Raw genomic sequence first — 5,663 nt, 5'->3', positions numbered from 1 at the left:
TCTTGGTTGTTTGTTTGCCTGGATTAGCACAGTGGGCTCTATCCCAGCCAAGACTTCTTTGAAAACTCCAGGCTTTAGGGACCTGGTGTGGCAGAGGAACTTGTGCTAGTCTTTTGGGGGAGGGTCTCACTGCATTTGGACTGATGCAGGTTTGACCAATTGAAGGCAGTGGCACCAGAGTGCAGGATCATGGTATTTGAAGCAAAGCAGGCTGAACAGCCAGCATCTGGGTTAGCAACCCTCAGCAGTTGTCTCTGCACCTATGCTGAGGGGGGAGGGGAGAGAAATGGTGCCTGCTGGCTCTTTTGTCCCAGGAGAAGCATTTCTTTCTCTCTTTCTTTCTTTTTTTTCTTTCTCCTTCCTTCCTTTTTTCAGTTAAAGATTTTATTTATTTATTTGTCAGAGAGAGAGAGCACAAGCAGGGGGAGCGACAGGCAGAAGGAGAAGCAGGCTCCCTGTTGAGGAAGGAGCTCAATGTGGGACTCGATCCCTGGACGCTGGGATCATGATCTGAGCTGAAGGCGGACACTTTACTGACGAGCCACCCAGGCATCCCAGGAGAAGCATTTCTGTGAATACCACTTCACAGATCCACCCCAAGAAGAGTGAACATTCCCTCTGCACCATAGGGTATCCTTAGATCATGCCATTTGCCCTGGGGTTGTTTGCACACCTTCTCTTCAGAAACAGGGCAGCACCCTCAGGGCTCTATCTCAGCTAAGCCTGCTGACCTCTGAAACTCCAGTCTTTTGAGTCCCACTGGTAGCAAAAACTCATGAAAATCAGCCAGTCATTTTCCCAGCCCATGACTTTGGGGAAGTGTTCTCTGTGTGCATATCCCTGTGCACTCCACTCTTTCCCTCTCACCTTTCTCCTTGACCAGGGCTCTTTCACCTCTGCAGAACCCTCAATCCATTTCTACTCCAGATCATATCTTTGCACTTCTTACCTTCCTCCATGTGGCCTCTTCTTTTTCTCTAGTTGTGCAGTTTGTTCTGTCAGTCGTCAGGTCAATTTCTTGGGTATTCAGAATGATTTGATACTTATCTAGTTGTTTGAGGATGAGTCAAGCCTAGCATCCTTCTCCTATGCCACAATCTTAGCTCTCCCTGAGAAGTTAGTGATTGTGAAAGAGGATAGTGCATCTTAAAGGGGGTTTAGTCCAGAAATGTAGACAATTTAACACTTAAATATCAGTTAATGGAATTTATACTCCATTAATGGGGAAAAAAGGATTAAAACACAATAATAATCTTGACTGATGTAGAAAAAGTATTCAATGAAATTTAACATGTAATGCAACAGTGATAAAAATGCTCAACCAATTAAGAATAGAAGGAAATGTGACAATAAACAAACACCATACTTAAGACTGAAATAATGAAAGCATTCCCTCAGAAATCAAGAAAGGACGGTTGCTATCACTATTTTTATTCAGCATGGTACTGGAGGTCATAGCTAATGCAACAAGGAAAAAAAAGGAAATAATAGGCATATACTTACTGGAAATGAGGAAGTTATCATTATTCACAGGTTACGTGATTATGATTATAGAAAACCTTAAAATTCTACAAGCCATTAAAAAGTCAATTCAGCAAAGCTGCAGGATACAAGGCAAATATTATAAATTGATTTCTATACAGTAAGAACAGAAAATGGGAAGAAAAATCTTTTTAATACATTTAAAAAATTAGATACTTAGTAATAAATCCAATGCAAAATATGCAAGACCTCTACACAGAATGCTATGAAACAGTATATATCTACTGATCTATCTATCTATCTATATCTATCTATCTATCATCTATCTATGAAATGGAGGAAATCATGAATGAATTCATAAGATGAATTTGGCGGTGACCCCAAATTTTCTCATGGAAAGGTGGGAGTCTATGTTCCCTTCCCTTTGAAATGGCTTATGACTGCTTCAACCAGTAAACTACAAGAAGTGACACTTTGTAACTTAAGGTGAGATCATAAAAGGTCATGGAGCTTTCTCCATTTTCTCTAAGAACACTTGTCCCCAGATGCTCTCTCTTAGAACTGACCTATCATGTTGTGAGAAGCTCAAGTCATATAGACTTTTAATAAGTGCAGAAAAAAAATGGAAAAGCTGGTCCTGAGATGCATTTGGAATCACAAGGGACATGAAGATCAAAACAAGATCACAAACTAATGAATCTGGAAGACCCATACTTCCTGATTTCAGAAGTTTCTACAAAGCTACAGTGATCAATATAGTATGGTATTAACATAAGACATGTAGATCAATAGAATATAGAGTCCAGAAATAAGCCTCTATGTTCAGCTAATTTTCAAGGATACCATGACCATTCCAAGGGAAAAAACCGTCTTTTCAACAAGTGATGTGGCCTAATCTTTAGAAGGGCTTGCTTACAGGGTTGGTCCTCAGCTGGCATCTAAAAACTTGGCTTTTGAAATTTTCTCTATTTGATATGGTAGTATTGGCTGTGCTAGCTTGACCAGACTGTTTTAAAGACCATGTAATTTATGGTGAACACTTGCTTTTCTTCTGGGAAATTAGAATTTTGGTGGGCAAAGTGGGCCTATATGATTTAGCACCTAATAAAAACCCTGGGTTTTTAAAACAGGTTTCCCTAGGCAGAAATACTGTGCCCATGTTAATGCATTTCACTGTTGGAGGGAGTACGCTCTGTGTAGCCTCTTCAAGGACAGCACAGGAAGCTTGCATATGGGTTCCTCTAGGCTCTAGACTAATTCCTATAGTTTTTTCCTCTTTCTGATCCAGCTATGTATCTTTGCTGTGTCACTATAATAATTCTTACCTATGCGTATGACCATATGCTTAGTCTTATAAATCATCTTCATATACTGAATATATGGGTGGTTGTGGGCTGTTAAAACGAGTGGGTCAGGGGCACCTGGGTATCTCAGTGGGTTGAACATTCAACTCTTGGTTTCTGCTCAGGTCATGATCTCAGGGTCATGGGATCAAGCCCCACATTGGGCTCCATGCTCAGCACAGTCTGCTTGAGGTTCTTTCCTTGTCGCTCTCCCCCTCCCCATTCACACTCTGTCTTTCTAAAAGAAAATAAAAATCTTACAAAAAATAAGGGAGAGGGGCAAAGATGGCAGAGGAGTAGAGGACCCTATTTCAACTGGTCCCCTGAATTGAGCTGGATATCTGCCAGACCACTCTGAACATCCATGAAATCAATCTGAAATGTAAGAAGATATATCAGGATCTATACCAACAGAATATCTCCAGTGGCTTGTTTCAAGGTATGAAGTGGGGAGCAATGATGCTGGAGCAGATATCAGAAGATAAACAGAAGGGGGAGAAAGCCACCACAAGCACTGGCAGGAGGGTGAAATAAACACAGGAGTGCAAAAGTGTCCCCCTCTGGGGACCAGGCACAGATTTGCAGACCTGTAGCCATGGGGAAAGGGCTTTAAGGCAGCCCCTGGACTGAAACCTGGAGCTGCAGGGGCATGCATGTGAACTGGGGGCAGCTGGCAGTTTTAGAAGCACAAAAAGCAGAGATGTGCCTGAATCTGGAAGCAAGAGTTGGGAGTGCTTCTGTGGGGTGCACAACTGTGGTTCTTAGAAGTACAGACAAAAACAAAGTCAGTCTGGCATGGAGGGCTTTCTGGAAAACAGACTGCAATCTCTCTGTTCTAAGACAGGATTGGATACCATCACTTCTGCTCTGACTCTCGAAAGAGACATAGAAAACCACTAGGGAAAGCCACCAGAGAACAAAAGCACCCCCCCCAAACCAGTTTTCACAGGGCCCATCCTGCCCCCCGAGAGGGGTAAGGACAATTCTGTCCAAACAGTGTTGCTTGAGTAAAAGCACAGCAGGACACTCTCCCAGAAGACAGGCTGAAAGAACAAGAGGCCAACAACCCTAAGGTCCCTATAAAACAGGTGCATCTTGCTCGGGTTGTGATCAATAGTTTAGACTTTGTGCATTCTTTCAACCACCTCTCAGCAGAATGATCAGGAGGAGGAACTCCCAACACAGGAAAAATTCAGAGACTGTGACCTCTGTCACAGAACTAATGGATATGGATATAAGCAAGATGTCAGAAAGACTTCAGGGTAACACTTATGCAGACAATAGCTAGGATGGAGAAAACCATTAATGGCAACATAGATTCTCTAAAGGTAGAAGTGCGAGTTGATCTGGCAGAACTTAAAAATGCTGTCAGTGAGATCCAATCTAATCTATATACTCTAACAGCTAGGGTAAATGAGGCCGAAGATTGAATTAGTGATCTAGAAGACAAAATGATAGAAAAGAAGGATCAGGAGAAGGCCTGGAGCAACAGCTCAGAATCCATGAAAACATAATTAGTGAAATAAATGACACCATGAAATATTCCAAAGTCAGAATTATTGGGATCCTTGGTTGGGGGGGGGGGGGTGCCAAGAGATAGGACTAGAAGATATAGCTGAACAAATCCTAGTTGAGAATTTCCCTAATCTGGGGAATGAAACAAGCACTCATGCCCTAGACGCAGAGAGACAATCCCAAGATCAAGGAGGGCAGAATGACCACAGGCACGTGATAGTGAAACTCAGAAATCTTAAAACCAGGGAAAACATCTTAAGGGCAGCTAGGGGGAAGAGATTCCTTATGTACAGAGGGAGGAACATCAGAAAAACGTCGGACTTGTCCACAGGAAACTAGCAAGACAAAAGAACATGCAGCCAAGAATACTTTATCCAGTAAGGCTGTCATTTAGAATAGATGTAGAGATAAAGAGCTTCCAAGATAGGCAAAAACTGAAAGAATATGTGACCACTAAGCTCACGCCTGCAAGAAATACTAAGGGGGGTTCTATAAAAAAAGAAAGACCCCAAGAGAGATATAGAACAGAAATTTACAGAGACAATCTATAGAAACAAGGACCTCACAGGCAACATGATGCCAATAAGAACATATTTTTGAGCTACCCTATGGCCCTAGAATTGCACTACTGGGTATTTACCCCAAAGGTATAGATGTAGTGAAAAGAAGGGCCATCTGTACCCCAATGTTCTTAGTGGCAATGTCTACAATTGCCAAACTGTGGAAAGAGCCAAGATGCCCTTCAACAGATGAATGGATAAAGAAAATATGGTACATATATACAATGTAATATTATGCCTCCAACAGAGAGGATGAATACCCAACTTTTTTATCAGCATGGATGGGACTGGAGGAGATTATGCTGAGTGAAATAAGTCAAGCAGAGAAAGTCAAATATCATATGGTTATACTTACTTGTGGAACATAAGAAATAACACAGAGGACATTAAGAGAAGGAAAGGAAACATGAATTGGGGTAAATCAGAGGGGGAGATGAAGCATGAGAGACTGTGGACACTGAGAAGCATACTGAAGGTTTTGGAGGGGTGGGGGTTGGGAGGATGGGTGAGCCTGATGATGGGTATTAAAGATTGCATGTATTGCATGGGGCAGTGGTTGTGGTGCATAAACAATGAGTCTCAAAACACAGAAAAAACATAAAATAAAAATTTTTTAAAAATGCAATTCAAACACTTGGAAGCTAAAGACCATCCTGCTCAAGAATGTATGGCTCAACCAGGAAATCAAAGAAGAACTTAAACAATTCATGGAAAACTATAAAGTACTCATGAAAGAAATTGAGGAAGACACAAAGAAATGGAA

This window comes from Mustela nigripes, chromosome 4 (assembly GCF_022355385.1).
Source record: "Mustela nigripes isolate SB6536 chromosome 4, MUSNIG.SB6536, whole genome shotgun sequence".
Taxonomy (NCBI): Eukaryota; Metazoa; Chordata; class Mammalia; order Carnivora; family Mustelidae; genus Mustela; species Mustela nigripes.
The sequence above is the reverse complement of the archived record's forward strand: the minus strand, read 5'-3'. Positions refer to the sequence as shown.